This window comes from Tachyglossus aculeatus, unplaced genomic scaffold, assembly GCF_015852505.1.
Source record: "Tachyglossus aculeatus isolate mTacAcu1 unplaced genomic scaffold, mTacAcu1.pri scaffold_78_arrow_ctg1, whole genome shotgun sequence".
NCBI lineage: Eukaryota > Metazoa > Chordata > Mammalia > Monotremata > Tachyglossidae > Tachyglossus > Tachyglossus aculeatus.
This window is the reverse complement of record NW_024045093.1, coordinates 2402869-2426633: the sequence shown is the minus strand read 5'-3', so window position 1 is coordinate 2426633 and position 23765 is coordinate 2402869. Positions and strand designations below refer to the sequence as shown.

The window sequence follows — 23765 nt, the reverse complement described above, 5'->3', positions numbered from 1 at the left end:
ACAAAACAAAACAAGTAGACAGGTGTCAATACCATCAGAATAAATGAAATTATAAATATATACACATCATTAATCAAATGGAGTAATAAAAAAGATGTGCGAATAAAATTAATAGAGTAATAAATATGCACAAACATTTACAAGTGCTGTGGGGAGGGGAAAGGGGGGCGTTTGGGAGGGGAGGAGGAGGAGGAGAGGAAAAAAGAGCATAGAACCCACATGACAGGTAACACATCTTGCCCTGGCATATTTGTTCCAAATACATTCAAACATTGGCAAAAGTTAAGCCAAACCAGTTTCACTTGGAACCATCAGTTTCGTTTGGATTCACCATTCCATGGAAAAATTTCAAAGCCACGGTCTTTTTACCAGTTCAGGAAACTATTATTTGTGTTTAATTTTGAATCCGTTAACTGACAATTTCTTTTTAACGGTAAAGTTACTAGTGGAAACAAACACTCAGAGCACCAAAAAGACAACCCTTTCCTCACTCTGTTCCCTACCTGAAACTCCCTCCCCTTTAAAATACTCCAAGATACACCTCTTCCCATCTTCAAAATCTTCCTAATAACTCTCCAGGAAGCACTTTCTGGCTCCATAACTTTCCCATGGCATTGTTCACCTCTCCGGTCCTCAGAGTATACATCAAAGGGTTAAACAAAGGGGTAACGGTCGTATAAAAGACTGACACCAATTTACAGAGAAGGTGGTCTGGGGCCGGGTATATATGAATATACAGGGACCAAAGAATAAGGTGACCACAGGAATGTGGGAGCTGCAGGTGGACAGGGCTTTACGTATCCCTTCAGCCCCCTTCGACCTCAGACAGTACAGGAGGACCACATAGGATGTCATAAGTACTACAGAACTCTAGGTATAGATGGCCTCACTGTTAGAAACGAACAGCAGTTTCGCCAAGTGAGTGTCAGAGCAGGCGAGTTTCATCAAGGGTTGCACATCATCATCATCATCATCATCATCAATCGTATTTATTGAGCGCTTACTGTGTGCAGATCACTGTACTAAGCGCTTGGGAAGTACAAGTTGGTAACATATAGAGACAGTCCCTACCCAGCAGTGGGCTCACAGTCTAAAAGGGGAGCACATCACATAAATGATGATCGATCACATTGGGACCACAGTATGGTAGGCTCAGGGTGAGGAAAAGCTGGATGGAAGAATGCAAGAAAGACCCTACCCAGGCTAAGCCTACCAGAAATCCACACAGATATTTATGCATGATGGTGGTGTAGAGGAGGGGCTTGCAGATTGCCACGTAGCAGTCATAGGCCATCGGAATGAGGACCAGGATCTCCATGCAACCGAAGAAATGAAGTGCAAAGAGTTGTGGCATGCAGCCCCCAAAAGTGATGGTCTTCTTATCTAAGAGAGAGTCAACAATCAATTTGGGGGCTGTGGTAGAGGAGAAACAGGCATTGGAAAATGACAAATAGGTCAGAAAATAGTACATAGGTGATTCAAGAGTTGGGCTAGTCTTGATAGTCAACACAATGAGGAAGTTTCCAAACAGGGTAGCCAAGTAAAATATCAGGAAAACAGCAAAAATGATGTTCTGCTTCTCTGGATCCTGGGTCAGTCCCAACAGAACAAATTCCATAACATTGTTTGGGATAGCCATGAGTTCAGTGTCCACGGAGCATTCAGTGTCCACGGAGCACCTCTTGGTGAAAACTGGTGTTCCTACAAAAATAAGAAACAAATTCTCATGAGCGCTACCTTGGGGCTGAGGCAGGATCTTATTCCAGGGAACAGGGACTGGCTCTCCACTATCCCGGGGAGATGGTGAACTTGGAAGAGAACAACATGACCATGACTTTGTAAAGTGAAAGTTTCTCCTTGAGAATATTTTTATTTTCATTCCAATCTGACGTTCTCATTGAAGAGTGTTTGGAGAGCCCCTAAATTTAGCAGCGTTGCTGAGAAGCAACGTGGCTCAGTGGAAAGAGCACGGGTTTGGGAGTTAGAGGTCATGGGTTCAAATCCCGGCTCCGCCACTGGTCAGCTGTGTGGCTTTGGGCAAATCACTTCACTTCTCTGTGCCTCAGTTCCCTCACCTGTAAAATGGGGATAAAGATTATGAAACCTACATGGGACAACCTGATCACCTTGTATCCTCCCCAGCGCTTATAACAGTGCTTTGCACATCGTAAGTTCCTAACAAATGCTATCATTATTATATTATTATTAGCATGAGACGGAAATCTAGTTGTAGAAATGACTAGATCTGCAGACCAAGGGGACAATCTGTTGTGCACCTGTAGATATGTTTCTTGGAAAATTGGTTCATGTTCTTCTCTCAGTTCACACTGTTGTTGAGATTTTATTCATGCCACCCCCATTTTAATTTATGACTACTGAGCATTGCCTAATGGTTAGAGCGTAGGCCTGGGTATCAGAAGGACCTGGGGTATAATCCCAGTTCTTCCACTTGTCTGCTGTGAGACCTTGGTCAGGTTATTTAAATTCTCTGTGCCTCAGTTACCTATAAACTGGGGATTAAACTGTAAGCACCATGTGGGACATGGACTGTGTATAATATAATTAGCTTGCATCTACCCCAGTACTTAGTACAGTGCCTGACATTTAGTAAGCACTTAAATATCATTTAAAAAAATAGTAGGAAGGATCTAACCCTGGCTTCACCAAATATCTGCTGGGTGACCTTGGGCAAGTCATTTAACTTCCCTTTGCCTCAGTTCCCTGATCTGTAAAATGAAGACTTAATACCCGTTCTCTTTCCCATTTAGACTGTGAGCCTCATGTGGGACCTGATAAGCTTATCAGCACTTAGTACAGTGCTTAGCACACAGATATAACTACAATTGTTATTATTACTATTATCATTATTATTAAGGCAGAAGAATGGATGAAGTGAATGACCTGCAGAAATTTTTCATGTTTTGATTCTATAATTCTACAACTTAGTCTTCAGTTACTCAGTATTAACAACTGCACACATTTTGGTTTACTTGCGTTTGTATATCATTATCTGAATTGGTATTTCCCCAATCATTCTGCTTGGGAACTTCTCTCAATTTCCCTGATAATCCATTCATCACCCAAACAACTGTTTACAGTACCTGTACTGAAAGGGCCCAAAAATTAACCGAAGGAGGCGAGCTTATCAAAACTGAGTTCAGAAAGAGTTTCAAATGTGCTGTACAGATAAAATGAAAAGAAACAAAAATAGACAGCCCGGAAAACTGATTTAAGGGAGTAAGATTAGATGAGCCATATGCCTAATCTAGAAGTCTGTTTCCATTATTAACACCAACGGATGCTTAGAAAAATAGTGTAAAGACTGCCTTCCTTGGCATCCACCCTTATGGTTACATTTCCCTCTAATAACCCATCATGGATCTATTATCTATTGCTCCAATCAATCAATAGAACATTATTTATTGAGTAGTTACTCTTTAAAGAGTCTGTACCAAGCATTTGGGAAAGTGTGATCGAGTTAGTAGACACAATCTCTGCCCTCAAGGAGTTTGCAATCTATTTGTGGAAACAGACACTAAAATAAATTACAAGTAATGTGAAGCAAACCGCTCAGGGTCACACACTGAGATTTTCCAGTACTCCACCTGTCTCGACTATTCATTCATTCATTCAATCATATTTATTAGGCGCTTACTGTGTGCAGAGTACTGTAATAAGCGCTTGGGAAGTACAACTCGGCAACATAGGATGAAAGATTGAACCAGCAAGGTAGCAGTTTGGATGGAGAGGAAAGGGCGGATCTTGGCGATGCTGCGGAGGTGAGACCGGCAGGTTTTGGTGATAGATTGAATGTGTTGGGTGATGAGAAACCAGATTCTAGGATGACACCAAAGTTGTGGGATTGTGAGACGGGAAGGATGGTAGTGCCATCTACAGTAATGTGAAAGTCAGGAAGAGGACAGGGTTTTGGAGGGAAGATAAGGAGTTCAGTCTTGGACATATTGAGTTTTAGATGGCGGGCAAACATCCAGAAGGAGATGTCCTGAAGACAGGAGGAGAGACGAGCCTGGGGGGAGGGAGAGAGAGCAGGGGCAGAGATGTAGATTTGGGTGTCATCAGTGTAGAGATGATAGTTAAAGCCGTGGGAGCGAATGAGTTCACGCAGGAAGTGAGTGCAGATTGAGAACAGACGCGGACCAAGAACTGACCCTTGAGGAACCCCTGACCCTTGAGGAACCCCTATGGGAGGGATTATTGGAGGGACGGTCAAGCAGAGGCATATAAGTTCCATTTCTAGTTTATACAGTGGCTAGCGAGTAGAAGGCAATCTGCTACAAGTCAAAACTCACCTGTGCAGGGCAGCAGTGGCATGGGAGAGAGTTGAGGGCAGAGACCCAGATTTACTGCACAGAAGGAGGCAATGGTAAACGGCTTCCATATTTTTACCAAGAGAACTCTACGGATACGGTACCAGAACGACTGCAGGTGGAGGTGGGGTATTTTGGGAGAGACGTATCTATGGCGTTGCTAGAGGTTGGACATGACTAAACAGCGTAAGACAAAAACAACAACAGGGGGAAGCAACACAGCTTGAAGACATGCATGTGGTTAGTCAGATACATAAGGAGGAATATCGAAGTGCTTGGGTAAATGTGAAAATGTTGAAGTGGCTGTTGGTGGAGATGTAGGTTGGGGAAGTGAGAGATTTGTCAGGGAAGGCCTCCTGGAGGAGAGATTTTAGATGTTTGAAGATGGGAAGAGAAGTGACCTGCCATATGTGAAGGGGGAGTGAGTTCTAGCAGAGAGGGTGATCATTAGCAAGAAATCAGCAGTGAGAAGTGCGCACAATCTTGATCCTTCTTGAACTTTCAAATACCCTGACTTTCCCTCTAATAATAGTGATGGCATTTGTTAAGCACTTACTATGTGTCAGGCACTGTTCTAAGTGCTGGAATAGATAGAAGTTAATCAGATTGGACACAGTCCCTGTTCCACATGGAGCTCATAGTCTAAGTATGTGGGAGGACAGGTTTGAATCCCCATATTACAGATGAGGAAACTGAGGCACAGAGAAGTTAAGTGAATTGCCCAAGGTAATTGGCAGAGCTGAAATTAGAACCCAGGTCCTCTGTCTCCCAGGACTGTGCTCTTTCCACTAGGTCACATTGCTTCTCTGCTTCTCTAATAATGAGTAAACTATAACCCATAATTTTTCCAAAACTTTCTGATTGCTATTGGTACTTTCTGCCTTCACAACTTCCTTTAGTAACAAATTCCATATCCTTGCAGCTGTTCTGTGCAGTTTCTGTTTTAAGAGCAACTGACCATGCCTAAAGTATTCTTCCACTGTTTCAATGACTCTGCTCTCTACAGTTTAAAACATCTGAATTATACAAAATGGGATCAGCAATTATAGTTAAGAGTTCCAACTCTTACCTTGGACTCTGTTCTCAACAGTATCCTTGCATTAGCAACTGATCCAAGAAACATCCAGCAGTCGACAAATTAAAATTCAGGATTGTTTCCCAATTCTCGGTGTGAAATAATAGAGAGAAGAAAAGAATATTTCTGCTCTGAGAAGCCCCATGGCCTAAAGACAAGAGCTCAGGCCTGGGAGCCAAAAGGGACCTCGGTTTTAATTTTGACTCCACCAATTACCAGTACTGTGACTTTGGGCGAGTCACATAACTTCCTTGTCAGTTTCAATTAGTCAACTGTATTCTTTCATTCATTCATTCAATCATATTTATTGAGCACTTACTGTGTGTACTAAGCACTTGGAAAATATAAATGAGCAATAAAGTACACTATAACAAGCACTGTAATAAGCACTTGGGAGAGTACAATACAAGATAATTAGCAGGCACATTCCCTGTCCATACCAAGCTCATCTATAAAACGGGGATTCGATACCTGTTCTCCCTCCTATGTAGACTATCAGAGCCTCATGTGGGATTGGAACTGTGTCTGACATGATTATTTTCTATCTATCCTAGTGTTTAATACAGTGCTTGGCACATAGAAAGCACTTAACAAATACCACAGTTATCATTGTTACTCTTACTGCTGGTGGTGGCAAAAAGCTCTCTCAATAACTAGTGCTCTGCCACCTTCCTCAAACAGAGTCGTCCACACTGTACATTTGAAGGCAAAGGTCTGTTCTTTCTATTCAACTGGATATTTAAAGCCATTCCTTGAGTGTTCAGAAACCTGCACATCAGGCAAAACTCCTCACCCTCGGCTTCAAGGCTCTCCATCACCTCGCCCCCTCCTACCTCACCTCCCTTCTCTCCTTCTACAATCCAGCCCGCACCCTCCGCTCCTCTGCTACTAATCTCCTCACCGTGCCTCGTGCTCGCCTGTCCCGCCGTCGACCCCCGGCCCACGTCATTCCCCTGGCCTGGAATGCCCTCCTTCCCAACATCCACCAAGCTAGCTCTCTTCCTCCTTTCAAGGCCCTACTGAGGGTTCACCTCCTCCAGGAGGCCTTCCCAGACTGAGTGCCCTCCTTCCTCTCCCCCTCCTCCCCCTCTCCACCCCCCGCCTTACCTCCTTCCCTTCTCCACAGAACCTGTATATATGTATATATATTTGTATGTATTTATTATTCTATTTATTTATTTTACTTGTACATATCTATTCTATTTATTTTATTTTGTTAATATGTTTTGTTTTGTTCTCTGTCTCCCCCTTCTAGACTGTGAGCCCCCTGTTGAGTAGGGACCATCTCTATATGTTGCCAACTTGTACTTCCCAAGCACTTAGTACAGTGATCTGCACACAGTAAGCGCTCAATAAATACGATTGATTGATTGATTGATTGATTGATTGTGTGTCTCTCTGTCAGCCCTCTAGGGGCTAGAGGTTTCCCCATGCAAAAGAGATTGCCAAAGAAGTCTAATATTCTATTTTCATTTGGTCAAATTCTCTGGGTCCGATTATGAAAGACGTAGATGTAAGGAACAGAAGAGGGTGCAGCTATGTTTTCCAATTCTTTGCATGGAGCTTCAAAGAGAAAATAAGAGCATGAAACATCAAAGACAAAGCTAGGAGAAAGAGCAGTTTTCTCCACTCAAAGTCCTCACAGTAGCTAACTCCCCTTGTTTTCCTTAATCCCGATGTCCCATCCTCAATCTCTATATTCCATCCACTTTTGAATTTACTGAATATTAATAGCCACTCATCGAAAACCTAGGATCTCAGAGGTCTCCTTCTGAGTTTCCAAAGGACTTAGACAGGAAACTGGCCAAAACAGCACAGGATCTCATTTTACCTTGATTACATCATATTCTAGAGAAATAATTTTGTGCTCTATTCTTTCACATGGAGACATTTTTTCAGCCAACTCAGGGTACAAAGCACCGCCTTGGGCATAAAAGGGGAGATGCAAACACCAGCCAGGATGAATTGGGGTCAGCAGTAATCAGTCTAACAGTGGTATTTATTGAGTGCTTACTACGTGCAAGAGCACTGTTCTAAGAGCTTGAAAGAGAACAATATAATTAGCAGAAACATTCCCTGCCCATAATGAACTTACATTCTAGAGGGAGAGACAATGGCCACAATTTCTGGGGCTCCTGAAGTTCTTTCCCTTTCAACAGTTTTTGCATTGAATGTTACTTTCTTCAAAAATGTTCATCAAATTATTTAAGGTGCTTTTAAATCAAATCACATTACTTTAAAAAGACCATGAACCTTACCACATTAGGTTTCAGATGTAAAATTACTTGATAGTTTTCTTTAAAGTATTTCCCAAAGGTCCCTATGTCTTTTTCCTGCTTTAATCCAGGCCTCCAAAGCAAACACATGTACATATGACAGTTACAGGCAAATCAACCTGTGAAGAAAAACCAGTTTTCCATTGAAGATGATGACTGTACTACAGGGGCTTTTAATTTGAACCATGCCCACTTCAGCCCCCACAAGCCTACGTAAGCTGAGTATCGATGGATTTGACCACTCCTCCCAAACCTTCTAAATTCAAAGCCAATTATAGCCATTCTGGCCATCAGAAAATTCAAGATTCTACACACCCGGTCTAAGCACAGGTTCAGGGGGACTTGAGCACACTTTGATTACCTGAAACATGCTCAGTAAATAATTGGCATTTATTGAGCACTTACTGAGTGTAGAGCACTGTATTAAGCCCTTGAACACTGTACTAAGCATTCACACCACTGCTATGGCCTGAAAACCCTTCCCCTATGAAATGTACCGGTTACAGTCTTCCACCATTCCCTCCTTCATTTAATCTTCTCCAGGAATCTTAACCCAAGTAAGGATCCTATCCATCCCAAAGCTCCTTATTGAGAGCTTATGGTATACAGAACACTGTACTAAGCACTTGGGAGAACACAAGTCAACACTAAATGCATATATCAATACAGATTAATGATATACATTGATCTATACACATTGCTGATTCATGAAACTACATATTAACCTCTCTCATTTTATTCTCTTGCCAATACCAATTGCATCCTGGTTCTTTCTGCTCTCACTATTAGAAAATATCTGTGTCCTCCCAACTCCCCCATTACATGTATAAGCTCCTTGGGGCAGGGAACGTTTGATCTGTAGGATCAGTAGGATAAGTAGGATCTCAATAAATACTATTGACTGATTGACTGAATAATTGATTGAGCCACCCAATTCCCTTAAGAGCTGCAGCTGTAGTTTAGCGAATAATGGGTACCTACAGAAAAGCTGAGTTTATAGAAACTCAAACTGATTAGCAGGAAGTTCACCAGAACTGTCGGAAAACATGCCTCTGATAAATCACAACTTTGCCTCTGAAGTGGGTATGTGGAGAGAGAGAGAAACTCTCCACACTTAAATCCTTACCAAGAGCTTTAAAGCACTCATATACCTGGCCCTCTCCTACCTCACCTCACCATTCTTCTACTACATCCCCGCCCACACACCGAGCCCCTCAAATGCCAACCTACTCACTGAATTTAGATCTCATCTATCTCGTGGCCTACCTGTCATCCAAATCCTGCCTCTGGCCTGGAACGCCGTCCCTCTTAATATCCGACAATTACTCTACTCACCTTCAAACCCTTATTGTAGGTGCATCTCTTGTAAGAGGCCTTCCTTGACTAAGCCCTCCTTTCCTCTCTACCACTCCCTTCTGGGTCACCCTGACTTGCTCCTTTTATCCATCCCTGCTTCCATCTCCACAACACTTATGCACTTATCTGTAATTTTATTTATATTAATGTCTGTCTCCCCCTCTACACTGTGCGCTCCTTGTGGACAGGTAATGTGTCTGTTTAATTGTTGTATTTTACTCTCCTGTGCGTTTAGTACAGTGTTCTGCACACAATAAATTCTCAATAAATATGATTGACTGACTGATTCAGAAGGGAGAGAGGCACACACAGATGAATTCCTCCCAAAGGCCTTGATAAAGTCCCAGATTTCTGGAGCTCACAATGAAGTAGGGCCTTTGATGGGTTGTGATGAGAGACTCTGAGACCCTGGGTAAGGCACACATTCATTCATTCATTCATATTTATTGAGCGCTTACTGTGTGCAGAGCACTGTAGAGCACTTGGAAGTACAGAGCCCCTGACCACAAAAACCAGTCCTAAATCAAGATCGAGATTCAACATGGAACCCAGTGTCGACCTTACTTTCTTCCAACAGACTACTGACCCACTCCCCACAACTAATCTGTCCTTACCTCACCCTCTCCTCACAGTCTTCTTCTCTACTCTTCCCTCTGAGATTTATTTTTTTTTAATTGTATTTCTTAAGTGCTTATTAAATGTCAGGTACTATACTAAGTGCTGGGGTAGATACAAGATAATCAGGTTGGACACTGTCCATGCCCCATGTAGATCTCACAGTCTAAATCCTTGAAACTGAGGCACAGAGAGGTTTGGCGACTTGCCCAAGGTCACACAGTAAACACGTGGCAGAGTCAGGATTAGAACGTGGATTCTCTGACTCTTTCGCCTAGGCCACCCTGCTTCTCAGAGTTTTATCAGCAACTTCAAAGTCTTTCTTTCTTCACCGGAGATTGGGAAAACATCTTTCTTTCTGATTGGTCTCTTCACTTGTGGCAACCCTGAGATATGCTTACTCTACCGGTTCTCCATGGAGGAGTGGAGCAAGACGAGAACAAGCATACCATGCACCCCACCATGGAGGGACACATCTCCCTCCCAGCAGGACCCCTCCCATTAGTGTCAGCGCTAATCTTTCTAACATGGAGATGGCTTTGCTTTTTCTGTCTTGAAATTGTTAAATAAGATGGAGAAATCCAACCTTACTTTGGGGGCCATCTTGCCAAAATCAGCTTGTCTGGTCATTTTACTTCAGGCCTGGTACAGCTACCCTCATTCATTGTTCGTTTAGTCACAACTCGAAAGGGTCTCAGTAACATTCTGCTCTCCCATGCTTCTAGCATCCAAATCCTGTGGACTGACTCAAATCCTCCCAAGCACCCCAGACCCCCAAATCACGACACAATTCTTAATATGAGCAAACATTCCACTGAATCTTCAAGCCACTCACCCATGTCCCTGGTCCCCACAATAGCATAAGATTAGGATTCAAAAATGGGACCTGCAAAATGAGTTTGACTGTGAGACCCATGAGGTTCACAGACTGATTCTAACTGGATTATCTTGTATCTACTCCAGTGCTTATTACAGTGTTTGACATTAACAAATACTACAATTTTTATTACTATTGCTGTTGTTGTTTTTAGAGAGTCCACACCTTGAAAAACATATTCCAAGTAGTGGAGAAGGAGAAGTGAACAGCCCAGTCCTTGCCCTTTCCCTTACTTGGAAATGTCTTTAGGTCAATGCCAAAAGCTCCACACTTGGCAATGCTTGGCACATGATAAGTGCTTAACTAGTACCATAATTATTATTTGAAGGCCCTAGAAACAGAATTCCTTATTCCCCAAGCCCTAACACCCTCCCTCCCCAGCCTCCCTCTCCCCCTTCCCCTCACACACTGCCAGAGAAAGCCCAGGAGTTGATTAACAAATTCTAGGTTTAATCAAGGTCACTTTCCTAGAACAGCGGACTTTAATTTGATAGTCGGAATGGTGAACAGGGAGATGATTCTGAGCATGAAGTCTAACTAGGAGATAAAACTAAATCTAGAATCACTATTATTTACCCTGGGGTTCGCTCATCAGCAATTCATTACAAAATGGAATAGAGTTTTGCAAGATCACGAATCTTATTAACTTTGAACAATTTTTCTTCATGGTGGAGAAATGTGGGATGGTTTTATGCTGTTCAAATCACAGAGCTAGAAGGAACCTTAAGTTCTCTACTTACTGAACATAGTAAGCACTCAATAAAAATGTTTGAATGAATGAATGAATGCCCTTTTGTGTAATCCCTGCCCTTTCCTGACTAAACCATCCAAAACAGATGATTGTCTAAGCAAACCCTAGTAGGAAAATATATTGTCCAGTCTTGGAAAGTCAATCTCTTTCCTTCTCCTTTCCCCCCTTTTCTCAGATAACTTAAGTGATATCCTGGTAGTAGCAGGTTGTTATTTTTGGGGGGTCCTGGGGGGCTGGTTGGAGGAGGAGTTATGGTATTTGTTAAGTCTTTACTATGTGACAGGCACTGTATCTACCCTGTATCTTCCCTAGGGTAGATACAAACTCATCAGGTTAGACACAGTCTGTGTCCCACAGGAGGCTCACAGTCTTAATCCACATTTTTCAAATGTGTTTACTGAGACACATAGAGGTTAAGTGATTTGCTCAAGGTAATCATTTAAGAATGAACTATTGGCCTTTGGGAGATTTTCAATGATTTTTTTTGTAGGCTATTTTAAATAATTGTAAAAAAATACACAAATGCCAAAGATTGGAGAACAGACCTGGCTAACTGGGCAATGCACTGTACTAAGCACTTGGAAAAGGAAAAAAGAAGCACGAGACTAAACTTCAACCCTCAAGAAAGCTTCCAATCAAAGGGAGAAGAGAGACACAAGTTTATTTATAGTTAGGAGGAGAAAGGGAATGGAAAGATAGATGAGGGCAAACAATTGCCAAAACTGCACAGTCCACAAAACTATATCCAGAAGTGCTATGAATTGCTGCAAATTAAAAAATACTGCAGTTTGTGGTTGGGAGGATATCACCTGATACAAGACATACCCATGGAGAACTCGTGATTTTCCTCAGCGTCACTAATGGACTCAACACATTTGGTAGAAAACAAACCAGCAACGTCTGAATTCGGAGGAAAAAACAAACAACCCAATGAAGGAAGGTTGGACTTTCTTCTCTATTGCCATTTTATTCCCTTTGCACGTCAACGTAGTCACTGAATAAGATCCCATTTCTAAACAACTCAGGGCGAATATTGTGGTTTTCCTTGAGTCCTCTGCTGGACTCTTCACTGAGAGATAGGATAGGCCTAAGTTAATAATAGCATCTGTTCCTCTATTCCTTCAATAAGTTTTCTCGAGAACTTACTTTGTGCAAAGCACTGTACTAAGGGGCTGGGAAAAACACAAAGATAATAATAATAATAATAATAATAATAATAATAATAATAACATTTGTTAAGCACTTACTATGTGCCAAGGACTGTTCTAAGCAGTGGAGTAGATACAAGGTAATTAGGTTTTCCCACAAGGGGCTTAATCCCTGTTTTACAGATGAGGTAACTTAGGCATAGAGAAGTTATGAGACTTGCCCAAAGTCACATAGCTGACAAGTGGCAGAGCAAGGATTAGAACCCACGACCTCTGACTCCCAAACCCATCCTCTTTCCCCTAAGCCACGTTGCTTCTCCTGAGAATGTCTTCAGATGAGAATTAGACACCGTCCCTTCCCCTGTAGGGGCTCTCAATCTAAAAATGAATAGGGGTAAGCATTAGTCACAGACAGTTTAAGTAAAGATGAAGCAATAAAAACACAAAACAGCAGGTTATTTGTTGAGCACCTACTAAGTGCAAAGCATTGGGTTAAGCCCTTGACAGTGAACAAGAGAAGCAGTACCTATGAGTACTATGAGAATGACATAGTGCTCTCTGAAGAGATGGTGGAACAGGAAACTGTGGATTAGGATTGTTTCAAGTCCATCAGGGTTAGCTCTTTGTGGGAAGGGTATGTATCTACTGACCCTATTGTATTCACCCAAGAGCTTAGTACAATGCTTTGTACACAGTAAATGCTCAATAAATACAATTTATTGAATCATCGATTGCCTTCCCGTCTTCCAAGACACTACATGATAGTGTAGTCGACCAGCCCAACCCTGCATGACACTTCTCTGACACCATTTCTCCCATCTCAATTCTTCCCAGTTATAAACTAACAGGTCATAACTCATAAGAGTCTAAACATTTCTAAACTTGGGAAAATATGAAAATATGCTAGTCTTACTTTCTCCTCAACACCTGGGATTCCTGTTAAATAGATAACAGTTAGGGAATTACAGGAAGTGTTAGAGAGTCAGAGAAGAAATAATTGGAGATCTCCCAATCCAAACCAACATCAAAACCATTACTTCACAGAAAAATGTTCATTTGCTCCTGGAGGTCACTCTGTGACTCCACAACTTCCTCATGACATTCCTCACTTCTGTGTTCCTCAGAGTGTAGATCAAAGGGTTTAACAAGGGTGTAACAATTGTGTAGAGTACTGACACTGATTTATCCACAGAGAGGGTGATCTGGGGCAGAGTGTATATGAAAATACAGGGGCCATAGAATAAGGTGACCACAAGAATGTGGGAGCTGCAGGTGGATAGGGCTTTGTGTCTCCCTTCAACCCCCTTAGACCTCCGTGAGTACAAGACGACCATGTAGGAAGCCATTGGCATTACAAAACTCATGGTACAGATGGCTCCACTATTAGAAACAAAAAGAGCAGGTTTACAAAGTAAGTGTCAGTGCAGGAGAGTTTCCTTAAGGGTTGCAAATCACAAAAAAATGATTGATCACATCAGGGCCACAGAAAGGTAAACTCAGAGTGAGTAAAAGCTGGGTAGAAGAATGTAGAAAAGACCCAAACCAGGCTATTCCCACCAAGATGCTACAGCAACGCCTGTTCATGATGGCTGTGTAATGCAGGAGTTTGCAGATGGCCACATAGGTGATCATGCGAAATCATAATGAGGGTCAGTGTTTCCAAGCAGCTGAAGAAATGGAGGGGAAAGATCTGGGTCATACAGTAATTGAAGGAGATGGTCTTCTTCTCAAAGGGGGTGATGACGAGCAATTCTGGGGTCATGGTGGTGGAAAAACAGGCATCAGAGAAGGACGAATAGGTCAGAAAGAAGTACATACGAGATTCAAGAGTCTGACTGGTTTTGATGGTTACTATAATGAGTAGGTTCCCCAACATAGTTGCAACGTAGAGAATTATGAAGACTGCAAAAATGATTTTCTGCTCTGTTGGTTCATCTGTCAGCCCCAATAAAATTAATTCTGTCACACTGTTTTTAATCACCACGATTACTGTGCTCAGGGAATGCACTCAAATGAGAAATTCTTCACCTACAAAAACATTCATTCATTCATTCAATCGTATTTATTGAGCGCTTACTGTGTGCAGAGCACTGTACCAAGCGCTTGGGAAGTACAAGTTGGCCACATATAGAGACGGTCCCTACAGATTACGGGAATGAAGATGAGTAAGATTGTGGTAACATAAGAGAATAGGTGTGGCCTAATGGAAAGAGCACGGACTAGGGAGTCAGAGAACCTGGGTTCTAATCCCATCTCTGCCACTTGTCTAATGTGTGACCTTGGGCAAGTCACTTAACTTTTTTGTGCCTCAGTTACCTCATCTGCAAAATGGCGATTAAGACTGTCCATGCCACATGGAACAATATGATTACCTTGTATCTATCCCACTATTTAGAACAGTGCTTGGCACATAGTAAGCACTTAACACCATAATACCATAATTATTATTATTATTCTCTGTGCTTCAGTTACCTCATCTGTAAAATGATGGTGAAGGCTGTGAGCCTTAGGTTGGACACAGTGAGCCCTATGTTGTACATTGGCTGTGTCCAACCTCGTTAGCTTGTATCTACCCCAAGACTTACTGCAATGTCTGGCACATAGTAAACACTTGACAAATACAATTAAAAATAGGTAGCAAAATAATAATAATTACAATTATTACTATAGGTTGATTGTTTCGTACTGATCAGCCAATCAATTTAATAAGAAATCTAAGTTCAATGCATATCAATTGCTACCAAAAAAGAAGCAGCGTGGCTCAGTGGAAAGAGCACAGGCTTTGGAGTCAGAGGTCATGGGTTCGAATCCCAGCTCCACCACATTTCTGCTGTGTGACCTTGGGCTAGTCACTTAAATTCTCTGAACCTCAGTTACCTCATCTGTAAAATGGGGATTAAGACTGTGAGCCCCACGTGGGGCAACTTGATCACCTTGTATCCCCCCCCAGCGCTTAGAAGAGTGCTCTGCACATAGTAAGCACTTAACAGATGGCATTATTATAATTATTATTATTATTATTATTATTATTATTATTATTATTATTATGCACTGTACTAAGCACTGGCATAGATACAAGAGAATCAGATCCCAAGTGAGATTCACAGTCTAAGTATGAGGGAGAACAGGCACCAAATCCCCATTTTGCAGATGAGGAAACTGAGGCACAGAGAAGTTATGTGATTTTCCCAAGGTCACACAGTAGGTAAGTGGTGGAGCCGGGATAAGAACCCAGGTCCTCTGACTCCCAGGCTCATGTTCTTTCCACAAGGCCATGCTGTTGCTTTTTTCTCATTGAATAAAAACTAATAATAATAATAATAATAGCATTTATTAAGTGCTTACGATGTGCAAAGCACTGTTCTAAGCACTGGGGAGGTTACAAGGTGATCAGGTTGTCCCACGGGGGGCTCACAGTCTTAATCCCCATTTTACAGATCAGGTAACTGAGGCCCAGAGAAGTTAAGTGACTTGCCCAAAGTCACATAGCTGACAATTGGCAGAGCTGGGATTTGAAACCATGACCTCTGACTCCAAATCCCGTGCTCTTTCCACTTAGCCACGATACTTGATTAGAGTCTTGATTTAACTGTCGTGAAGGGTCGAAAAGGCATCTGACTTTGGCACTATTTGTGCCGGATTGACTCTTGGAAAGGTCCTGGAATTTGGTTCTGATGTCTTTGCAGATTTTCCTCATTTGTGAAGCTCTGTATTTACCTAAAGAAAACAACATCCATAATGATTGAGTGAGGAATTCTAAATTATCGAATTTCAGGCCATCTCATTACCCTCATTTTGCATGTTTCTATCATAGCTTTATATCTCACCGTGGTGGGAGGGTGAAACAGCCAGAATCAGCAGAATGTTTGCTGGGTCAATTCCATCAATATTGAAGGTCTGTCACCAGAGAAAAATCTCATTAACTTGTACCTACCCCAGCACTTAGAATAGTGTTTGTCAAATAGTAAACACTTAAAAACACCATGGAAAGGGGGCATCTTATGTAGTGGACAGGCTCAGCAGGAATCCTGAAAATCCCTGGCCATCTGGGTAGAGAAACCTGAAGAAGTTCTTGTGATGGCTGCACTGGAAAATTCCATGGTGGTCTGTGGTGCTAACATAGTAAGCACTTAACAAATGCCACTATTATTATTATTATTAGGGCAGAGATAAATTATCACCATTTTACTTCTTAAGTTTGCCTTTTACCCAATTCCTGCTCAATTTTAGAGTTGGGGGAATGACTAGTCTCTGTTGTAGTAACGTCTTAAAAAGCATTCCACACTTCCTTATCCGTCTTCTAACAAGACACCCTCCTACATATCTATAAAATGGGAACAAATTATACAGTCACCCTGAATAAAAAGAATCTAGAAGAGCCAAACATTCTGAAGAAAATTTTTATGGTATTTTTTGAGAGCTTACTTTGTGCCAGGGTAATACAATCTTATCAAATTGGACATAGTCTACATCACAGATGGGTTCACAGTTTTAATCCCCATTTTACAGATGAGGTAATTGAAGCACAGAGAAGTTAAATTAATTTCCCAAAGTCACACAGCAGACAAGTGACACAGCAGGAATTAAAACCCAGGTCCTTTTGACTCCCATACCCGTGCCCTATCCACTAGGCAATATTGCTTCTCCTATCTCAATTTAGTAGCTATGTTCCTGTGTTCTCAGTGGTCAGTTGTTGTTTTTGGTTAACAATGTCTTCACAGTACATTTACACTCTTATATAGACAAAGGATTTGGCAAGCTTAAGAGCAATCAATCAATCAATCAATCAATCGTATTTATTGAGTGCTTACTGTGTGCAGAGCACTGTACTAAGCGCTTGGGAAGTACAAGTTGGCAACATATAGAGACAGTCCCTACCCAACAGTGGGCTCACAGTCTATAAGGGGTAGACAGAGAACAAAACGAAACATACTAACAAAATAAAATAAATAGAATAGATATGTACAAGTAAAATAAATAAATAAATAGAGTAATAAATACGTACAAACATATATACATATATACAGGTGCTGTGGGGAAGGGAAGGAGGTAAGATGGGGGATGGAGAGGGGGACGAGGGGGGAGAGGAAGGAAGGGGCTCAGTCTGGGAAGGCCTCCTGGAGGAGGTGAGCTCTCAGTAGGGCCTTGAAGGGCAGAAGAGAGCTAGCTTGGTGGATGGGCAGAGGGAGGGCATTCCAGGCCAGGGGGATGACGTGGGCCGGGGGTCGATGGTGGGATAGGCGAGAACGAGGTACGGTGAGGAGATTAGCGGCAGAGGAGCAGAGGATACGGGCTGGGCTGTAGAAGGAGAGAAGGGAGGTGAGGTAGGAGGGGGCGAGGTGATGGAGAGCCTTGAAGCTCAGGGTGAGGAGTTTCTGCCTGATACACAGATTGATTGGTAGCCACTGGAGATTTTTGAGGAGGGGAGTAACATGCCCAGAGCGTTTCTGGACAAAGACAATCCGGGCAGCAGCATGAAGTATGAATTGAAGTGGGGAGAGACACGAGGATGGGAGATCAGAGAGATGGCTGACGCAGTAGTCCAGACGGGATAGAATGAGAGCTTGAACGAGCAGGGTAGCGGTATGGATGGAAAGGAAAGGGCGGATCTTGGCAAAGTTACGGAGCTGAGACCGGCAGGTTTTGGTGACGGCTTGGATGTGAGGGGTGAACGAGAGAGCGGAGTCGAGGATGACACCAAGTTTGCAGGCTTGTGAGACGGGAAGCATGGTAGTGCCGTCAACAGAGATGGGAAAGTCAGGGAGAGGGCAGGGTTTGGGAGGGAAGACAAGGAGTTCAGTCTTGGACATGTTGAGTTTTAGGTGGCGGGCAGACATCCAGATGGGGATGTCCTGAAGGCAGGAGGAGATGCGAGCCTGGAGAGAGGGGGAGAGAGCAGGGGCAGAGGTGTAGATCTGGGTGTCATCAGCGTAGAGATGATAGTTGAAGCCGTGGGCGCAAATGTGGTCACCAAGGGAATGCGTGTAGATCGAGAACAGAAGGGGACCAAGCACTGAACCTTGGGGAACCCCCACAGTAAGGGGATGGGAGGGGGAGGAGGAGCCTGCAAAAGAGGCTGAGAATAAACGACCGGAGAGATAAGAGGAGAACCAGGAGAGGATGGAGTCTGTGAAGCCAAGGTCGGATAGCGTGTTGAGGAGAAGGGGGTGGTCCACAGTGTCGAAGGCAGCTGAGAGGTCGAGGAGGATTAGGGCAGAGTATGAGCCGTTGGATTTGGCAAGCAGGAGGTCATTGGTGACCTTTGAGAGGGCAGTTTCCGTGGAACATAGGGGACGGAAGCCAGACTGGAGGGGGTCGAGGAAAGAGTTGTTGTTGAGGAATTCGAGGCAGCGCGTGTAGACAACTCGTTCAAGGAGTTTGGAAAGGAATGGTAGGAGGGATATGGGCGATAACTAGAAGGTGAGGTGGGGACAAGAGAGGATTTTCTTAGGATAGGAGAGACATGGGCATGTTTGAAGGCAGAGGGGAAGGAACCAGTGGAGAGTGAGCGGTTGCGCAAATACATCTTGGTGTTTTGTCATCATAACTGATATTAAGAAATAAGTTCTTCTTTCTTCCTAGGACATAGTTCGGGGAAAAGAGTAGGAAGGCGAAAAAGAAGAGAGGGCTTGTGAGAAGAAGTGCCTACCTTTGGGAAGTTGCAGACTCTGGTCTATTCACTGAGAATGGGGGATGCTAGAACAGGAAATCCTTTTAAATCAGCTATTTTAGTACTAGCCTTTAATGACTAAACAACTAACTAACACTGATTGATAGCTGAACTGTGTACGACAGCAGCATGCAATTCATAAGAAGGATATGCTGGTTTAAGAAAAAGGAAGGTAGCTTTTGAGTGGTGCTCAAAGTGCTTTCTTTTAAAGTGCTTTCTTTTCTAGACTTCAGCTCATTGTGGGCAGGGAACATGTCTACCAACTCAGCTGTACTCTCCCAAATATAGTACAGTATAGTATTCTACACACAGTAAAAGCTCAATATATATCACTGATTGTTTGATTAATTAATTTTCTGAAAGAATGGGGATGGCCAAGATGATCTCCAAAGCTCATTTTAGGATTTGGACTCTCTACCTACTTACCCAGAATAGGACAACCCTGTGTATTTTCAAATAATTATATCCCAAATTTTAGTCCACATTTTACCACAGAATTCTGGTATAGAAACTACTTTTATTTTCTCTGCTGGAGCAGAACAGTCAGAGTGAGGCAATGAGAAGCAGCCCAGCCTAATGGAAAGAGAACGGGCCTGGGAGTCAGAGGTCCTGGGTTCTAACCCCTGGCTCTGCCACTTGTCTGTGGGTTGACCTTAGGCAGGTCACTTCACTTCTTAATGCCTTAGTTCCTTCATCTGAAAAATGTAGATTAAGACTGTAAACTCCATGTGAGACATGAACTGTGTTCAATCTGATTATTTTACACACTTACCTAGGACAGTGCCTGGCACAAAATAAACCTTCAACAAATACCATTAAAAAATTTTCAATAAGTGGCAACATTTGTACACTCTGAAAGGTGTTGAGTGCTCGACAGCTTCAGGATCCAGAACAAAAGGGACAGAGTGAAAAGACAAAATAATAATAATAATAATAATGGTATTTGTTAAGTGCTTACTATTTGCTAATCACTGTTCTAAGCCCTGGGATAGATACAAGGTTATCAGGTTGTCCCACTTGGAGCTCACAGTCTTAATCCCTATTTTACAGATGAGGAACCTAAGGTACAGAGAAGTTAAATGACTTGCCCAAAGTCACACAGCTGATAAGGGGTGATCCAGAATTAGAACATTCGACCTCTGACTCACAAGGCCATGCTTTTACCACAAGATCATTTGGTCCTATGTGGGGCTTGCCATCTCAAGTAGGAGGGAGAACACGTATTGAATGCCCATTTTTCAGAAGAGGGAAATGAAGTGCAGAAAAGTTGAATGCCTTACACAAGGTCACACAGCACGTATGTGAAGAAATCAGAATCATCCAGATGGAGATGTACTGAAGGCAGGAAGAGATACACGCCTGGAGGGAGGGGGAGAGAACATGGACATAGATGTAGATTTGGGTGTCATCATTGTGGAGATGATAGTTGAAGCCGTGGGAGCAAATGAGTTTACTAAGGGAGTGAGTGTAGATAGGGAACAGAAGGGGACCAAGTACTGATCCTGGAGGAACCCCTACAGTAAGGGGATGGGAGGGGGAGGAGGAGCCCACACAGGAGACTGAAAATGAATGGCCGGAGTGATAAGAGGAGAACCAGGAGAGGAGAGAGTCTGTGAAGCCACGGTTAGCATGTTGAGGAGAAGGGGGTGAACCACTGTGTCAAAGGCAGCTGAGAGATCGAGGAGGATCAGGTTAGAGTGCTTTCTATTTGCCATGCACTGTTCTGAGCATTGCGGAAGATACAAGCAAATTGGCTTGGACATAGTCCCTGTCCCTAGTGGGGCTCACAGTCTCAATCCCCATTGTACAGATGAGATAACTGTTTTACAGATGAAGTAACGGTATGTTAGAGCTGGGCCTGGGTATGTCCATTCAGACAATTATTAGTAATATTCACACTTTAACAATAGATGACATGATCAAAGTTGGTGTTTGCATTGCATGGATTTGACAAAGAAAAAAATTGTGGGTTAATTTTGAGAAATAAAAAACAAGCATAAGCCCATATTTAAATTTTGCATTTGATGCATTCTGAAAGTAATTATGTCCTATGTCTGAGTTGGCTTTTCTTCCCAGCTCTGACTCTCTCAGGTACTGCACAACGTCAGATTGCAAAGCACCAGTCCACCTTCAGGTTAGAAACTCAATATCAACACTCAATTCAGGCACTGACTTCAAAGAATGCTATGTCCTAAGTGAGCCTAAGGACACAGTTATTTCCTGCAGGTCTGATCACAACTTGGTACATCTCCCTGACCTCAGAAAACAAGAGGAAGCTTACCCTTCCATTTGGAGTCAAAACTCGGCTATCATGGCAAACTCAGTCTGCTTTTTGTCACCATCAGCTCTCTACCCATCTCCTCACAACAGATATTTTATCTTATTCAAAGTTCAAAGACCTAGTTAAGTACCAATTTTCACTCTCTTAAAGGAATAACTAATCTCTCCTGTTAAGAACATTTGCCAAAGTATATCTACACTGGTCTTTGTTTTGGTCATGTGTTGGAGGAAACGTTTATGTCCCTCCTGAATCTGTCCCTTTTATGACTTGCTACTAACTAGACCTTAATTAGTACGGGAGGAGAATTGAAGCATTGAATGCCAAAACGTCTCCCTTTTTTGGAAGCAGCAACCTGAGAGGAGGCGGGGCCTAGGGTTCAGCTGGAGAGGGATGGGGATGATAGATTCTTACAGGCAAAATTCATGCCAGAGCTACCTGCAGAAGGGCAGATATTCTAGACTGGAAGCTCGTGTCTTCCAGCCCTGTTCGATTGTACTCTCCCAAGACCGTAATACAGTGCTCTGCAAAGAGTAAGCACTCAATCAATATCATTGATTGACTCAAAATAACAGCAATAATCATTTGGAAAATTCTGTTTTAAAAGGCAGTTATTATGAAAGTGGATATTTGAGTGTTTTTAACATCTTGTTTTAATTAACTCAGGACACTTATTCTTGGTACTTCTTTGAGAGTCCTTCATTTATTCAATCGTATTTATTGAGCGCTTACAGTGTGCAGAGCACCGTACTAAGCGCTTGGTAAGTACAAGTCGGCAACATATAGAGATGGTCTCTACCCAACAATGGGCTCATAGTCTAGAAGGGGGAGACAGATAACAAAACAAAACATGTAGACAGTTGTCAAAATAATCAGAACAAATAGAATTAAAGCTATATGTATATCATTAACAGAATAAATAAAATAGTAAATATGCACAAGTAAAATAAATAGAGTAATAAATCTGTACAAATATATACAAATGCTGTGGGGAGGGGAAAGGGGTAGGGTTGGGGGCTGGGTAGGAGGGGAGGAAAAAGGGGGCTCAGTCTGGGAAGGCCTCCTGGAGGAGGTCAGCTCTCAGAAGGGCTTCGAATGGAGGAAGAGAGTTTGCTTGGCAGATGTGTGGAGGGAGGGCATTCCAGGCCAGGGGAAGGACGTGGGCAGGGGGTCGACGGCAGGGTAGGCGAGAACAAGGCACAGTGAGGAGGTTAACGGCAGAGGAGCAGAGGGTGTAGGCTGGGCTGCTGAAAGAGAAAAAGGAGGTGAGGTAGGAGGGGGCGAGGTGATGGAGAGCCTTGAAGCCGAGAGTGAGGAGTTTTTGCTTGATTCGAAGGTTGACAGGCAGCCACTGGAGATTTTTGAGGAGGGGAGTAACATGCCCAGAGCGTTTCTACACAAAGATGATCCTGGCAGCAGAGTGAAATATAGACTGAAGTGGGGAGAGACAGGAGAATGGGAGGTAAGAGAGGAGGCTGATGCAGTAATCCAGCCGGGATAGGATGAGAGATTGAACCAGCAAGGTAGCAGTTTGGATGGAGAGGAAAGGGAGGATCTTGACGATGTTATGGAGGTGAGACCAGCAGGTTTAGGGGACAGATTGGATGTGTGGGGTGAATGAGAGAGTGGAGTCGAGGATGACACCAATGTTGTGGGCTTGTGAGATGGGAAAGAGGGCAGTGGCATCACAGTGACGGGAAAGGCAGGGAGAGGGCAGGGTTTGGGAGGGAAGATAAGGAGTTCAGTCTTGGCAGAGATGGGTCACCGCTATCTCCATTTTACAAGGAACTTGAGCAAGTTTCTGACACTAGTCCCATGAAACAAAAGTTCAAGTTTCCTCTTTCTGGTAAATGATCCTTCTTTCTGTTCTCTTTCACATTCAAGAAAATCTAACTATATATATACAGTTGTCTTTCATATTCAAAGGCCATTATGATTATGAGCTGCTGGAAGTAAGAGAGGAATTTCTCCAGCCATTTTTTCCAGTGTGTAACACCACTGTTTAGAGAAATACACAACAGAATCACAATTGGGATGGCAGAATCCTGACAGCTTTACATCCGATGACTTAGCCTCTGATGGGATGTGGCTGGGTTCAATATTCAAGTGGTAGTGATAGCCAAGTAAACACAAAGGACAGAAATGGCCAAGAATTTTCTCACGTCCATGAATAAGGAGAGTGGAGAGGAAGTCACTCATTCATTCATTTATACTTATTGAGCACTTACTGTGTGCAGAGCACCGTACTAAGCACTTGGGAGAAACACAATATAACAAGGTCTCCAATATGCACTTCCATAGTTTGCACAATAAAGGAGCTAAACTACAAATAATTGATCCACAAGCTTCCTTGGAGGATTTGGCCAAAAAGCAGGGACATTGCTCCTTCAT

The 23765-nt window shown here is 42.8% G+C and overlaps 2 pseudogenes; both read right to left on the bottom strand.

Annotated features, from left to right (window-relative positions):
• Positions 1–553: 553 nt before the first annotated feature.
• Positions 554–1657, bottom strand: LOC119924077 (annotated as a pseudogene).
• A 5223-nt stretch (positions 1658–6880) lies between these two features.
• On the bottom strand, positions 6881–14058 carry LOC119924052 (annotated as a pseudogene).
• Positions 14059–23765: the final 9707 nt, after the last annotated feature.